Genomic DNA, 16,431 nt, shown 5'->3' on the forward strand with positions numbered 1-16,431 from the left:
TACTCCGTTATAGCGGGTAATCGGCAATAACCAGCCCCAACACCCACCCCTATGGTCCATTATAAAAGCACTTTACCATATTTACTTTTGTGTTAATCCATTAAATCTATTATAACATTATTTATCATCACTGTCTGATTTCTTGAACGTGACTACGCAGAACTAAATAGTGTTTAAATGTGTAGGAAATAACTTGAGATTCTAATTTAAATCGAACGTAGACACACAAAGCTGAAGTAACTCAGCGGGACAAGCAGTATGTCTGTAGAGAAGGAATGGTTGACGTTTTGTGTCGAGGCACTTCTTCAGACAGATGTCACGGGGTGGGCGGTAGAGAGACAAAATGTAGTCGGAGTCAATAAGAATCGTGGGAGAATTGGTAATCGAGAGGGGATGGAGAGAGAGGGAAAGCAAGAGCTACTGGAAGTGAAAGAATCAATGTTCATACCGCTGGGCTGTAAGCGGCCGAAGCGAAATATGAGATGCTCTTCCTCCGATTTGCGCTGGGCATCGCACTGACAGTGGAGGAGGCCCAGGACAAAAAGGTCAGATTGGGAGTGAGCGGAGGGGGGGGGGGGGGGTGAGAGTGCTGAGCAACCGGGAGATCAGGTAGGTTTAGGCGGACTGAGCGGAGGGTTCAGGGGAAGGACTGCGCGTGGTTTCGCCAATATGCTGGAGTTGACACCTGGAACAGCGAATACATAGATCAGGTTGGACGTGCAGGTAAACTTCTGCCTCACCTGAAAAGACTGTCGAGGTCCTTGGACGGTGTCGAGAAGGGAAGGTAGAGGGACAAGTGTTGCACCTCCTGCAGTTGCTCGGCAAGGTACCTGGGGATGGTTGGATGGGAAGGGAGGAGATGACCAGGGAGTTGAGGATGGAACGGTCTCTGTGGAAAGCAGAAATGTGTGGTTATCGGATGTCATTGAAGAGAGTATAGATGAGGGAGTGGAGACCTGGAAAACGGAAGTCATTGAAGAGAGTAAAGATGAGGGTGTGGGGGCCCGGAATACGGAAGTCATTGAAGCGAGTAAAGAGGAGGGAGTGGGCGCCTGAATCGGTGAGTTGATGAGTGAGTTGATTCATCTGAGCGTTTCGAAAGCGCTAATTAAATGAGTTATTTCCTTAATTTCCAAATGGCAATAGCAATACCTCTGTAGATTAATGTAGGGAAATGTATCTTGTTCAAAAAAAAAGCACTAACTTCACTACCTTAATGAATGTCCTCTCATATATACACTGAAATCAAAATACTGAAGATTATGTCAACCAAGTCGGAGTTGTTGAGGAAACATCTTCCTACGACAGAAACATGGGCAAAAATAGTCCAAATATCATCACTTTATATTCTTTTGACATTGTTTATATTAGAAGGCCCAAGGGTTTTGACATAAGTTTCTCACAGTATCCAAAGATTTCTATTAGGATTTCACGACTAATAATATTCTTAACTTATCGCGCTTTATTAAAATACATCTGGACCTCCTTATCATGAAACTTTTTTTGCACTTTACAACCCTCTTTTTTCTGGTACTGTGCCATTTTTTGCAGTTTGAACAAATTCTGCGATTTCTTTTTTAATACGTGAAGTTGCGCGATATATATATTTTTTAATTTTGAATTTTCCTGGCATGGAACACCAACTGATCGATAATAATGCAAGAACATTCCGTTAAATTCGGATGGAAACATTGTGTGGAATGTCGTTTCACTCGTCTCCTCATGTATTTTACCACGAATGTCAAAGTTTACCAATTTTCAAACTCAACTAAATGGAAAAAGAAATTGACCCCATTTACTTGGTCAACATTCGTTGCGACATCAATAAAATGGGGATAAATTGATCAATTTGATTAAGTGGGTTAATTTGACGGCGCAAAACCAAATTGATTGAATATTGGAAAATGTGTAATTTACCATCTCAACCGAGAAAAACAAACAAACAATTACATAACAGTCTACATAGATCTACTATCTCAATGGTGTTAGGTTAGGTAAAGGGGAGGTGCAGCGAGACCTGGGTGTCCTTGTACACCAGTCACTGAAAGTTGGCGTGAAGATGCAGCAGGCAGTGAAGAAAGCTATTGGAATTTTGGACTTCATAACAAGAAGATTTCACTACAGGAGTAAAGAGGTTCTTCTGCAGTTGTAAGACCACATCTGGAGTATTCTTTTCACTTCTATTCTCATAATTTGAGGAAGGACATCCTTGTAATTGAGGCATTACAGCGTAGGTTTACGAAGTTGATCCCTGGGATGGCGGGACTGTTCTATGAGGAAAAATTGAAAAGACTAGGCTTGTATTCACTGGTGTTTAGAAGGATGAGAGGGGATCTTATAGAAACATATAAAATTATAAAAGGACTGGACAAGCTCGACGTAGGAAAAATGTTCCCAATGTTTGGCGAGTCCAGAATCAGGGGCCAGAGTCTTAGAATATAGGGGAGGCCATTTAAAACTGAGGTGAGAAAATACTTTTTCACCCAGAGAGTTGTGAATTTGTGGAATTCTCTGCCACAGAGGGCAGTGGAAGCCACATCACTGGATGGATTTAAGAGAGAGTTAGATAGAGCTCAAGGGGCAAGTGGAATCAAGGGATATGGGGAGAAGGCAGGCACGGGTTATTGATTGGGGACGATCAGTCATGATCAAAATGAATGGCGGTGCTGGCTCGAAGAGCCGAATGGCCTCATCCTGCACCTATTTTCTATGTTTCTATGTTTAACTGAGATGAAGAGAAGCCTACCTTGTCCATTGCACGGTTCATAGGAAGACTGATAGGCACATGGAACCTAACTAGGAAATCTAACAGGATGTGATCATTGACGGCAAGGTGACGTGAGTACGAAATGAAGGCGGCTAAGTTTCAGTTGTGTCGGATATTTGACGTTGGCGCAGCGGTAGAGTTCCTGCCTTTCGGCGAATGCAGCGTCGGAGACCCGGGTTCGAGCCGGACTACAAGTGCTGTCTGCACGGAGTTTGTACATTCTCCCCTTCACCTGCGTGGGTTTTCTTCGAGATCTACGGTTTCCTCCCACCCTCCAAAGCTTAATTGACGGTATAAATGTAAATTGTCCCCGGTGTGTGTAAGAAAGTGTTGATCCACGATAGCGGGGTGGGCCGACTGGCCTTTTTCCGCGCTGCTTCTCTAAAACTAAAAACTAAATCTAAACGAAACATCTGAGTACCGTGTCGTTGTTTATCGATTATTCAAGGATGAGTTTGGAATTTAATTTAAACATATAAGACCACATGTCGCCCTGACATGTTGCGGCAATTGTGTTTATGAGGCAATAACAAATAGTTTAGTTTAGTTTAGTTTTAGAACACAACGCGGAAACAGGCCCTTCGGCCCACTGAGTACGCACGGACCAGCGATCCCCGCACATTAACACTATCCTACTACTGGAGATAACTCACGTTACACCAAGCCAATTAACCGATATAACTGTGCGCCTTTGGAGTGTGGGAGGAAATCGAAGTTCTCGGAGAAAACCCACGCGGTCACGAGGGGAACGTAAAACTCCACACAGACAACATCCGTAGTCGGGAGCAAACCCGGGTCTCCGGCTCTGCAAGCGATGTAAGGTAGCAATTGTTCCGCTGCACCACCGTGACCACCCATATGAAGTCAATTCTCAAAAAATAACGTATCGTGCATGAGATGTGCGATATTGCTCACCAGAAGATCGTGTGCTTTAACTCTTTACCTCAATGGAAGTCCTTGGAAAAAAATAAACAAAGGTACGTGTCATAGAGGAATGCAGCACGGAAACAGACCCTTTTGTCCATGTTAATCAAGATAGTGCTTCTACACTCGGTATACTCGCTCAAGTTTGCTCCACCTATAAATCATTGTTATCCATATAAATGTCAGTGTATTTTTAATACTGTTATACCGCATGCCTTACAACCTCCGTTGTCAGTTCTTTCCATATACCTACCGTCCTTTGTTTGATAAAAAATGGCCATCAAGTCCCAGCTAAATCTTGCCGCACTCGCCTTCAACATATTTATTTCTTGTTTTCATACGCCCACCGCGGTAAAAGGAGCATTAACCCTATCTACTCCAACACAAGGTTTTACACGCATCGAAATAATCATCCCTCGTCATCCTACTCTCAGAGGAATAAAGTACTATCCAGCTCAACCTCTCCCTCAAGCTCAGTCCCTCTAGAGCTGGCAAAATCTCCTCATTCTTTCCAGCTTAAATACACCATGAGTAAAATTGGCGCCATGAGTAAAATTGAACGCATGACTCAATGTGTGACCAAACTAACGTCTTATATCACTTGAGCATGACGCCCCAAACTCCGTGCACAATGGCCGGACCGAAGCAGCCCCCAATTTTTTTTAAACTTTTATTTGTCACCCTATGCACCTGTTCGTCTATTCACAGGGAACTTGGACCTACATTCATAGATCACTCTGCTCTACAACACTCCAAGCCATACTATTCACTGTGAATATCCTGCTCAGGATTAACATACGAACATGTAACAGCTCGCACTCATCTGCATGAAACTCCATTATCCATGCTATATTCCATTTGCCCAGCTGATCAAGATCCCCCTTTAATTTTTGATAACCATCATAACCATCGTCACTGTATACGATGCAACCTATTTTATTGATATCTGCACATTTATAAATCATGTCGTCTACACCCTCATCCAAATAGTCATTATCGCAATCGACCCAACAACGATCGCTAATGCACATTACCCGTCGTTTGTTCAAACGCCATGTTGGAGGGTTGGTCAGCTGAGACGATGTAGGTAGAGGTCAAAAATAAGAAAGGAGCAATAAATAGAATGGCAAATTTATGGGATCCCAAATAACCATCAGGAGAAAAACGAACAGATATGTAGACGGTTTCTCAAAATATCGCAACAGGTTTGTCGCAATGTTTGACCTTAACATCATTAGTGTTAACTGTGACCAGATTAATAAAAAAAGGGTTGGAGGAGACAGAAACTTCACCTCGAAGAATTTTTTGATTCGTGTAGGAAAATAACTGCAGATGCTTGTACAAATCGAAGGTATCACAAAATGCAGGAGTAACTCAGCAGGTCAGGCAGCATCTAGGAGACAGGGAATCGGTGATGACATTGCTGATTAAGCTCTGGTGCTCGTCGGTTGAGTCATGGTCCAAGGATAATTAGGAGGAGGTGTCTGAGAGTTGTCATGTGGCCTCGGCCACGTCGAGGTCAACACGCCAGACCACCACAGCACCTCCCTTGTCAGCGGGTCTGATGACTGTCAGGGTTGTTCCAGAGTGAGTGGAGGGCTGTACGTTCAGGAGGAGAGAGGTCAGAGTGAGTCAGGGGATTAGATAATTTGAGGCGGTTAATGTTACGCCGGCAGTTGGAGATGAAAAGTTCTAGTGAGGGCAGTTGGCCAACCGGGGGAGTCCAAGAGGAATGGATCTGCTGGAGACGGGAGAAGGGGTCATCACTGGCGGAGTCCTTCTCATGGAAAAAGGCTCGGAGGCGTAGGCGACGGAAGGAGAGCTCCACATCCTGGCGGAGCCAGAACTCGTTGATGTGTGGGTGGAGCGGAAAAAAGGTGAGGCCTCTGCTGAGGACAGACCGTTCGGTGCCTGAAAGGGGGAGGTCAGAGGGGATGGTGAACACCCGAAAATTGTGGGGATTGGGGTCGGATCAAGGCAGGGGGCAGGCGGGGGTGGAGGCGATGTATGGTGGGGGGTTGGTAGGTTAACAGAGCAGAGGGGGGCATGAAGACCGATGGGGGAAGTCGCTAGATTCGCCTGGCTAGTGCGGGAAGCGAGAGACCCAGTGGAACCCCTGCTGTTGTTCCCTTAAGGAGGGGGTGGTCAGTAAGACCCAGCAAAGTCAGTCGACGCGCTGTGGATCTCTGCCTCGTGGGGACTGTGGGCACAGCGCGGAGTCTGTGAGCCGGGTAAAGCTGCGGCCTGCTGCTGAGCCTGTGAGCCGGGTACAGCTACGGCTGCGGTCTGCTGCTGGGCGGTGGAGCGGTGGAGCGGTGTGGGTCGACACAGACGCTGGTGGAGGCCCGCGGGGAGCTGGAGCCCATTCCCGCACTCATAGATGCTGCCTGACTTGCTGAGTTACTCAAGCATTTTGCGAAACCTGAGTTTTGATTAGTGATGCGTCTGTGTTTGGGGAGGGGTGTGTGGTTATGGCAGTGCAGCAGATCACAACGTTTTTAGGTAGAGGCTCAGGAGTCTATCATTGAGTAAGCCGGCATTTGACCTGTGGGAATTTTTTAAATGGCAGTTGGTCAAAGTTCAGAACGCTCCAGTATGTAGACGGGTACGGATGCAAAGTAAGGGACCCGCGGATGATCAAATAGTTTGCCGATATTGCCAAAAGAATTTGGCAACGTATTGACGTTTTAATTCGATAATATGAGAGGTGGTCTTTAATCCAGCAAGAAAGAACAGAAGCGGGTGATTGGAAGGGTCAAAAGGGGAAACAAAATATCATGGCCAAGACCGAGTTAATACGCCTAGATGTGTTTTAACCCCACTGTGCATCATAAACAAGAGGGTAAAAGGGGAGAAAACGGGATTGCACAAAGATAAAGGAATGATATTTTATTCGCAGTCAGACAATGGCGACTGTACGAAGCCATTACTTTGTATCTGTACTCACCACGGAGAAGGACGTGTACGACAGCGAAATCAGTGTGGAAAAGTACAAATATGCAAGGACTGTTTGAAATCAAGGATGTGATGTTTGATCTCTTTAATGGCAATAACGTGGACATAGCTCACAGCTATCTATCGAAGGTTTTTCGTGGAGCAAACGGAAATGTTTGCAGGATCAGTAACGAGGTCAATATCTTCCTTTGTTTAAGAATGGAGTAAAGAAAATACAGGGATATATTGTTTTGGACGAAATGGCTCATGTCAGTGCTGGGAAGCTATTGGAGAGAAAGATTCGGTTAAATAAATTTAAATGGATTAGTCTCGCCGAGATATAGCAATCCACATCTGATGTAATGGCAATTTCTATACCTTCTCAAAGTCCAAATTCGATAGCCATTACTTCTCGGGGATGGAATGGAGGTGTAGCTTACGCACACACCATACTCTGAGATAGCAAAGACGAATCTTCCAAACGCTGTTTCTTGTTTAATTGGTCTTTATTAAAGTAGCACCAATCAAAAGAGTAATTCATAATCTTTCGTTCTTATCAACTGTTTCATCTTCAAACAATACAGTAAATATCATGTAGTCGTTACCGTGTGGTCCTTGTGAGTGTAGCTGGCGCGAGTGTGACTGGCGTTAGTGTAACTGGCGTGAGCGTGGTAAAAAAACTGTATTCTCTCCATCCTCCGAGACTAAACTGACCCACAATTTCTGTCGCTACGCCAGCCTCTTCCCATGTGGACACACCCCATTACGTATCAAATCACACCCACAAGCATGCAAAAAAAAATTAAAAACTAGAAATATTAAACATAGCCATAATACAATGACAATAACTAAATCAAGCGTAAATGGCTCCTACAATGGCGTATATGACAAAGCAATTACCAATAGATACCAAAAGGAGCTACAAAAGCTTAATATTTATCAAAAACAAAAGATATATGCATTATATATTGGCATTTAAAATTCTTTAGCGATTCTTCAATCTTCTCCTTCACCTTCTAGAAGCAGACGTATCTTGGTTATCGGTCGTACCAAGATGTTGTCTTTAGTCTGAAGTCGTACAGTACGCACAAAAACTTTAACGTCTGGCATGATCTCCAGTACCCTATCCATCAACCAAGAACATCGCGGTGCAGTGGAATCAACCACCAAGACGACATCACCTGGACTAAAATTTCTTCTCATTCTCAACCATCATTGACGTTCTTGAATTAGAGGTAAATATTCTTGTGTCCACCATTTCCAAAAAAGGTCTGCCATATATTGTACCTGTCTCCATCTGCGTCTACTTACAAATCGTCCTTCAGAAAGAGCCCAGGTGGAAACATTGGCTTGGTTTTCTATAAAATAATATGATTTGCTGTAAGTGCTTACAGGTCACTCGAATCACAAGAACTCTTGCTAATGGGTCGGCCATTCAAAATTGCTTCAATTTCAGAAAGACAGTTTGCAATCCTTCATCAACTTGAACTTGTTATTTAAGAACAGAGCAAAGCACATTTCGAATCATGCAGTTCAATTGTTCCCAAATACCGCCGTGACTGGATCCCACGGGGGGATTAAAATTACATCATATCCCTTGTTGAAGCATATCATTCTGGATATTATTCAGGTACAAGCCTTTAAGTGCTTCTCTCAACTTTCTTTCCGCTCCAACAAAATTTGTATCATTATCTGAGATTAATGATAAAACATGACCTCGTCGACAAATAAATCTTCGTAACGCGTGGATACAGGAGTCTGTGTCAAGTGTAGATGCAACTTCAATATGTAGGCGCTCTGCTTGCCATGCAAGTGCAGATGACACCATACCTTCTCACCAGACATCGTCTTCTTTTAATCTCAATAGGACCGAAATAATAAACTCCTACCTTTGTAAATGGAGGATTATCAGGGTGAATCCTTTCCAAAGGCAAGTCTGCCATTTTCTTTTCTCCAACTCTTCCTCGCTGACGTTTGCACACAACACAATTCTTTATAACCTTTCTTGCAGCGGAGTTACCTTTGAGAATCCAATATTTTTTACGAAGTTTCGACAACATGGGATTTACTCCTCCATGTCCGATCTATTCATGAATATGTCGTAACAGCAATGTTGAAATATGAAAGTCCTTCGACAGAATAATAGGATGCTTAGCTTCTTCAGGCATCGCTAGTTTATTCAAGCGACACCTACTCTCAGAAGTCCTTTATCCAGTATCGGGTCAAGCCTGTATAAATGACTACTTTTTTTTAACAACATGTTTTTAAATAACAAGTTCAAGTTGATGAAGGATTGCAAACTTTCTTTCTGAAATTGAAGCAATGTTCACCATCTTGTAATGTTGATAGCTCTTCCTTATATTCTTGTCTTTGACAGTAAGAGATAACTGTATTTGCCGCCTTAAAAAGATCATCCGTCCATAAACACTGTCCCTGGTATGATGCCTTAAAGACTTGCAACTCTTTGTCAACCTTTTCTTTCAGCTTGCCAGGATCCGTTTCAAAGCTACTCATAGCAGCCCGAGTTTCATTTCTCTTACGAGTCCACTGCAAAGTATTGTTTTTAATTTAAGAAACCAAGCTACCCCAATCTTCAACTTATTCCATGATGAGAAATGGGTAATTATATAGTTTGTTGAATCCAATGGGTCCTTGAAAATGGCGTTCACTAAGATGTCTTGCTTGAGCTCCGGATCATTAGCAGAGATTTCAGTTTCCAGGTTAAACTTTGGCCATTCTCAGTCTGGTTTACAGAGAAACTGGCGCATTGATCCATCTCTTAATGCTTAAGAAGCGGTCTGCTGTTAATCCTCTAGAAACTTCATCCGCAGTATTTTCCTTGGTATTGATATACTTCCTCTGTGATACATTAGTAGCATCCCTTACGAAAGAGATCCTGTTTGCGACAAATGTTTGGAAGTGTTTATTTTCATTGTTGATGTACCTAAGGACTGTCATGCTATCAGTCCAGAAGGTAGATTCATTCCAGCTTAAGCTGCAGTTCTTTTTGCAGCAGCGTGTCGATTCTGACAGCTAAGACTGCGGCTGCAAGCTCCTTTCTGGGAATCGTCATTTGCTTCAATGGTGCCACTCTGGCCTTTCTCATTATGAATGCAGCATGTACTTCATTGTTAACATTCTCCAGTCTCAGATATTAAACAGTACCATAACCACTTTCACTTACGTCAGAAAAGTAATGCAGCTGTGCAAATTTAATTTGACCAAAGTTTGTAGGCTTCATACATCGGTCCACTCTGAACTCCGAGATCTTGACGAGATCTTCTAATCACTCTATCCATCGCTGAAAGACGATTTGCGCTATACTCTCATCCCATCCAAGTTTCTTACAGAGATCCAGCAAAATTAACTTGGCTGGTAGAGTAAATGGTGCAAGAAATCCCAAAGGGTCGTAAACAGTACCGATCATGGACAGCATGCCCCGTCTTGTATATGGTCGATCCTGAATCTAGATTCTGAACTTGAAAACATCTGCTTCAACGCACCAGTGCAATCCTTGTGCTCTTTCCATGGGCAGATTGGCTTTATCCAAATCCAACTCCCGGATTTCCGTGGCTCTCTTATCTAGTGGAATAGTTTCCAATACAGTACGGCTGTTGCTAATCCATTTCGACAGCATGAATCCTCCCTTGTTGCAGAGGGAAGTCAAATGTTGTACCATTTTAATTGCGTCTTGTTCCGTAGACATGGATTTAAAATAATCGTCCACATAGAAATAGCTCTATACTGTGTTTGTCACTTTTCCTGGAAAGTGAGCTTTATTGTCCTCAGCGGTTTTCCTCATTGCGAAGTTTGAAAAACTTGGAGATGACACTGCGCCAAACAGATGTACTTTCATCCGGTATTCAACAAGATCTTGTTGTGCATCACCACCCGGGTACCATAGGAATTGCAAATAGTCGACATGCTTTTCCAATACATTGACCTTTTTAAAAAAAAATAGATGTAGGGAAACAGCGTGGAAACAGACCCTTCGGCCCACCGAGTCCGCGCCGCCCAGCGATCCCCGCACATTAACACTATCCTACACACACTAGGGACATTTTTTTCATTTACCCTGGCAATTAACCTACATACCTGTACATCTTTGGAGTGTGGGAGGAAACCGGACATCTCGGAGAAAACCCACGCAGGTCACGGGGAGAACGTACAAATTCCACACAGACGGCGCCCGTAGTCAGGATCGAACCTGAGTCTCCGGCGCTGCATTCGCTGTAAGGCAGCAACTCTACCGGTGCGCCACCGTGCCGCCCTGATGAAACATTGCCTTGATATCCGCCATCAAATCTACCGGCTCCTGTCTGAATCTGATGAGAACTCCGATGAGTGGGTTCGTTAAGTCTGGACCCTGCAGCAGTTGACAGTTAAGTGATTTACTTTTGAAAACCGCAGCACAGTGGAAAACCACTCTTAATGTTCCTTTCTTTGAATGATACACCCCATGGTGTGGGATATACCAAAGCTCTCCATCACCACAATTCCGCTGGTCTTCTGGCACCCTTTCGGCATAACCATTATCAATCATCTCAGTGAGGAAAAATGTATATTCATCATGAAATTTGGTATTCTTGCCAAACTTGCGTTTCAGATTCTAACTGCGTTGTTCTGCAATGCAACGGTTATTCGGCAGACTAACACTTTCTTGTTTAAAAGGTAAGTCTAGGCAATAGTGCCCTTCCATCATCTTTACTGGGTGATTCATTATTTCCGAAAATGTACTTCTTCTCTGGACATTTCTTCTGATTCGTTATTGGTTCTTTCATTGAATTCGTGATTATATTGCATGGTCAACAAATCCTCCAGATTTACAATAAATATTCGATTGACGGCAGCAGCAGTATAGTTATTCCTTTTTCTGCCTTTGTTGTTCCTTCTCAAGGACCCAAAGATAACCCATCCGAGTATGGTTTTCACAGAAAACTCTCCTTGAGTGTCAATCTCCTTGACTGGTAACAACCTTTCTAGGTTCTTATGCCTTCAAATCATTCGTTCCGATAAGTACATCGATATCAGAATTTATATTAGGTATCTTGACATCCTCCAAGTAAGGCCATTTTTCCAAGTCTTCTTGCTTAGGTATATTTGGATGAGAGACGGGCATCTTGTGTAAACACATCAGATATTTGTATCACTTGTCTTCCTCCAGACTAGATATTTCCATACTTGTGATATGATAACTAACGTAGCATTTTTGACCTTTTGTTCCATTTGCTCCGGCTTCCCGTCCATATTCCTCTGTTCAATGCGAAGCAATTCAGGGTGATCTTGTTTGCATATATTACAAGTTATCCGATTCTTGCAGTCTTTAACCATGTGTCCTTTCTTCCGGAAAGTTCCGGAAGTGGCGGCGCTGCCCTGCAGCTGCGGCTCGCCGGCAGTCTGTCTGTCTTTCTTCTTTCTTTGTCTATTTGTTAGTGTTATATGTATGAAATAGTCTATCTTTAGCTGTCTATATGTGGGGGGTGGTGGGGGGATGTGGGGGAAACCTTTAAAAATCTCTTCCTCAACGGAGATGCGACCCTTTCCGAGTCGTATCTCCGTTTGCGCTAAAAAAAAATAAAAAAACGCGGGGCCTTCCATCGCCCGCGGGGCCTTCCATCGCCCGGTGCGGCTCGGCCGCTGGACTTAACAGTGCCCGGTGCGGCTCGGCCGCGAGGCCTTCCATCGCCCGGTACGGCCGCGGGACGGTTCAGCGCCAGGTGCGGCTCGGCCGCGGGGCCTTCCATCGCCCGGCGCGGCTCGGCCGCGGGAACTAACACCGCCCAGAGCGGCTCGGCCGCGGGACTTTACATCGCTTGTGCGGCTCGGCCGCGGGACTTTACATCGCTGGTGCGGCTCGGCCGCGGGACTTTACATCGCTGGTGCGGCTCGGCCGCGGGGCCTTCCATCGCCCGGCGCGGCTCGGCCACGGGACTTGGCTGCGCCGGGCGATGGAAGGCCCCGCGGCCGAGCCGCACCAGTGATGTAAAGTCCCGCGGCTGAGCCGCGCTGGTCGATGGAAGGCCCCACGGCCGAGCCGCACCTGGCGCTGAACAGTCCCGCGGCCGTACCGGGCGATGGAAGGCCCCGGCCGCGGGGCCTTCCATCGCCCTGCTCGGCTGCGGGATGTTTCAGCGCCCGGTGCGTCTCGGCCACGGGGACTTGGGCGTGGGGAAGAGAGCGGAAGTTTTGTTGCCTCCATCACAGTGAGGGGGTGTTTGGAGTCACTGTGATGGATGTTTGTGTTGGGGTTATGTGTCTTGTGTTTCTTTTTTTTGTGTGACTGCTGGTAACGTAATTTCGTTCGGTACCTCGGTACCGAATGACAAATAAAGGCTCTGTATCTCTGTTCTTCAGGCATCCATAACAGATTCCTTTCTCCTCCAAGAAGTCAATCTTTACTTTATATTCCCTTTTCTTGAATTTTCGACACCATCTTATAGTGTGACCAACTTCATTGCATGAAAAACAAAACCCTTGCGGCTTAAAGGTAGATACATCCTTTTTTATTCCGTCCTTCGTTTCTACGGGTGTTACGGCAGCAGCAAAACTGCTTTCATAAGGTCCTCGTCTTCCCATGGTTTTAGTAAAGCTAGAGCCTTTGACAGTTGCTGATTTAGGATCTTGAATATTCCCATAGCGTAGGTTGGACATGAACCGTACTTCTCTTTCCATGAAATTCATCAGGCCAGGAATCATGGCCTCTCTATCATCAACCTCCTGTATCAAGCCTGCTTTATCTCTCCACTTTTCTCTACGCCTATAGGGCAGCTGTAGAGTGATAGCCTTCACATTACTAACAACATTCATTTCTTCCCTGTGGATGCTATTTCTCATTGAATTGCAACAACCCCTAAGAAATATCGCAAACTCATGCAAAGCCTTCACTTCTTCCGCCTTGATAACTGACCAAGCAAAGGCCTTTTTCCTTTTTCTGTTTGTTACCAAACTGCTCTTCAAGCAACTCTCTTGCCATTTGATAGCCCTCATCCGCAGGCAAATGTCGACAACTCTTAACAAGCTGCTTCGAAAATCCGCTTGTGTATTGCTCCAGAAATCGTAACCTATCTCTGTGACTTGTAGTTTTCATTCCCACTCCTTCTTCAAACGCTACTATGAAAGTTTCATATTGTAAAGATCACCATCATATTTAGGAATTCCCATTGGATGTAAGGTGACAGAAAGATTTTGTTGAATCATGTGATCGCTGAGTCTAGTTTGATTCCTTACCGATTCACAGAATTCATTTTGAAATCCCTGGCTTAGTGCAGATCGATCCAGATAAATCTTGTCACGAGCCCCATAATCAGTTGTTTGTTTCTGGCTAGGTGCAGGAAGCTGATGAACAGGCCTCTGAGAAGAGTACTGGGTTGGATTATTTCGAGCCTTAACAGACATCCCAAAGGCAGGTTGCTTTGGTTTATTGTTTGCCATTCACTTACTCAGTGCCAGTTTGGCGTCACGAGACCAGAACTGGCCCTGGCTGTGGGTTGACTTTAGCTGATGTTTCCAGCTTAGTAGCTCCTGCTTTGATTAAGGAACTCTTCTTCTGAGATATTCTCGAGGTGTATTTTGATCTTTGGCCTTCCAGTATGTCCCTCCATGCCCCAGCAGTTGCCAGCTTCGTGGCTATTTCCAACCGTTCCTTCTCTCTCTTCAGTAGTTCTGCCTGTCTTTCAATCTCCCTCTTCAGCTGTTTTGCTCGTCTTTCAGTCTCTCTCTTCAGCTTGGCTTCTTGTTCCTCAATCTCATATTTTTCTCTAAGGCGGCAGCTTCTACCGAGAGAGCAGCCATCTCAGCTTCAGCTTCAATTTGAGCAAAGACCCTCGTAGTTGAAATGGCTACAGAACCAGATTTACGTCTGGATCTTCGCGTTCAAACGTTTGGCACACTATCCTGAGGTATAGTTTCTTCTCCCACTTCAACACCTTGTTGCATCGCACCTTCTACTGTAGAGTGCAATGTTTGAGCTATGGTTTCAGACAACCACTTCTCCGCGTCAGCCATGAAACCATCAAAAAATTCCACCCTCTCTTGGAACCACTGAGTGTGCCATTCGAGTTCCTCCTTTGGTAATTGCAAAGACAGTATTGAGTGTTGTTTTTCTCCAACCTCATGGCAAAAGTTAAGTAGTTGATCCAGATTAAATTGTACATTGTTCGCATTCCCATTTGATTCCATCAGTTCCTTCAGATATTCAATTATTTTGATGACCCGCTTCCACAATTTGTCTCTCTCCTTCTGACATCTTTCCAGATAGGCTGCCTCTCCCTTTTCCGAAAGTTTAATCTCTCTTTTCTCATATCTTCTTGATTTTTGTTCCGAATCTCCTTCAGGTGGCGGTTCTTCATACTTACCTGATGATGAATTGGTGCTTATCGCTATGTTCCAGAAACACCAGAAGAATTCAAAACAGAATGAGTATTCCTTCAAAACACATCATTAATTCCAAGTCTGAAAGTCTTCGGCCAGTGCCTATGGTAAACAATCGCTAGCTGAGCACCTTATCTTGTAGAAGTTCACAACATCGTTAATTTTCAATGTCATGCTCACCGACTTTGGGTTTCTTATCTCCTCGTAGCATAAACAAGCTTCTTGTATCAAATAGTATTACTGCAGAATTTTCTCACATGCTTTTAAGTTTTTTAAACTTCCTAACTTAAAATAACGACGAAACAGTCGTCATCTCATGGAACCCGGTCAATGAAGTCTTCAATCTTCCAATGATCCAGTTGTAGACCGTGTCAATTTTCCTTCGACCGGCAGATTCTTTATTCCTTAAATTTCAGCTCTAATCCCTGGCAGAGATTCAGCGTCTACTTCAATTCCACGGTTGAATCGGATTTTGCTTGTAGAACAAGTCTTTCTTAGATTTTTCTGTCAGAATATCTTTTTTACTCTCCCTCCAAAATCAGAGGAAAACTTTTTACTCCATATCCATTCAGAGAAGTATTTTACACTAATGTAATGGCAGTTTCTCTTCCTTCTCAAAGTCCAACTGCGATGGCCATTTCTGCTCGGGGATGGAATGGAGCTCTAGCGTACGCACACGCCGCACTCTGAGATAGCACAAACGAATCTTCCAAACGATGTTTGTTGATTAATTGGTCATTATTAAATTAGCACAAATGAAAAGAGTAATTAATTACCTTTCGTTCCTATCAACTGTTTCTTCTTCAAATAATACAGTAAAAATCGTGTAGACGTGACCATGTGGTCCTTGTGAGTGTAGCTGGCGCGAGTGTGACTGGCGTTAGTGTGACTTGCGTGAGCGTGGTAAAAAAAAATATTCTCTCCATCCTCCGAGACTAACCTGACCCACAATCTCTGTCGCTACGCTAGCCTCCTCCCATGCGGCCACTCCCCATTACGTATCATACCACACCACAAGCATGCAAAAAAAAACCAGAAACTAGAAATGTTAAGCATAGCCATAATACAATGACAGTAACTAAATTAAGCGTAAGTGGCTCCTGCACCAAGAACAGATACAATACATGAGATTGGCAGCGGTACAATTGAACCTCTGTCTCACTTGAAAGGACTGTCTTCGTCCCTGGGCAGAGTCGAGGGAGGAGATATAGTGAGAAGTGTTGCATCTCCGGCGGCTGCAAAGAAAAGTATCTGGGGAGTGTGTGCTTAATGTGAGAAGAGATGTTTTAACACTGGAATTGTGGAGGAAATGCTCTCTGTGGAAATCGGAAAGGCATGGAGAAGGGAGCATGTGGATAGTGGTGGGATCCCGTCTGAGGTGGGTTTAGTAAGAGGAGGAATGAAGGGATAAACAGGACACATTCGTGCCGGAATTC

The sequence above is a fragment of the Rhinoraja longicauda genome, unplaced genomic scaffold (genome assembly GCF_053455715.1).
Source record: "Rhinoraja longicauda isolate Sanriku21f unplaced genomic scaffold, sRhiLon1.1 Scf000116, whole genome shotgun sequence".
NCBI classification, from domain to species: Eukaryota; Metazoa; Chordata; class Chondrichthyes; order Rajiformes; family Arhynchobatidae; genus Rhinoraja; species Rhinoraja longicauda.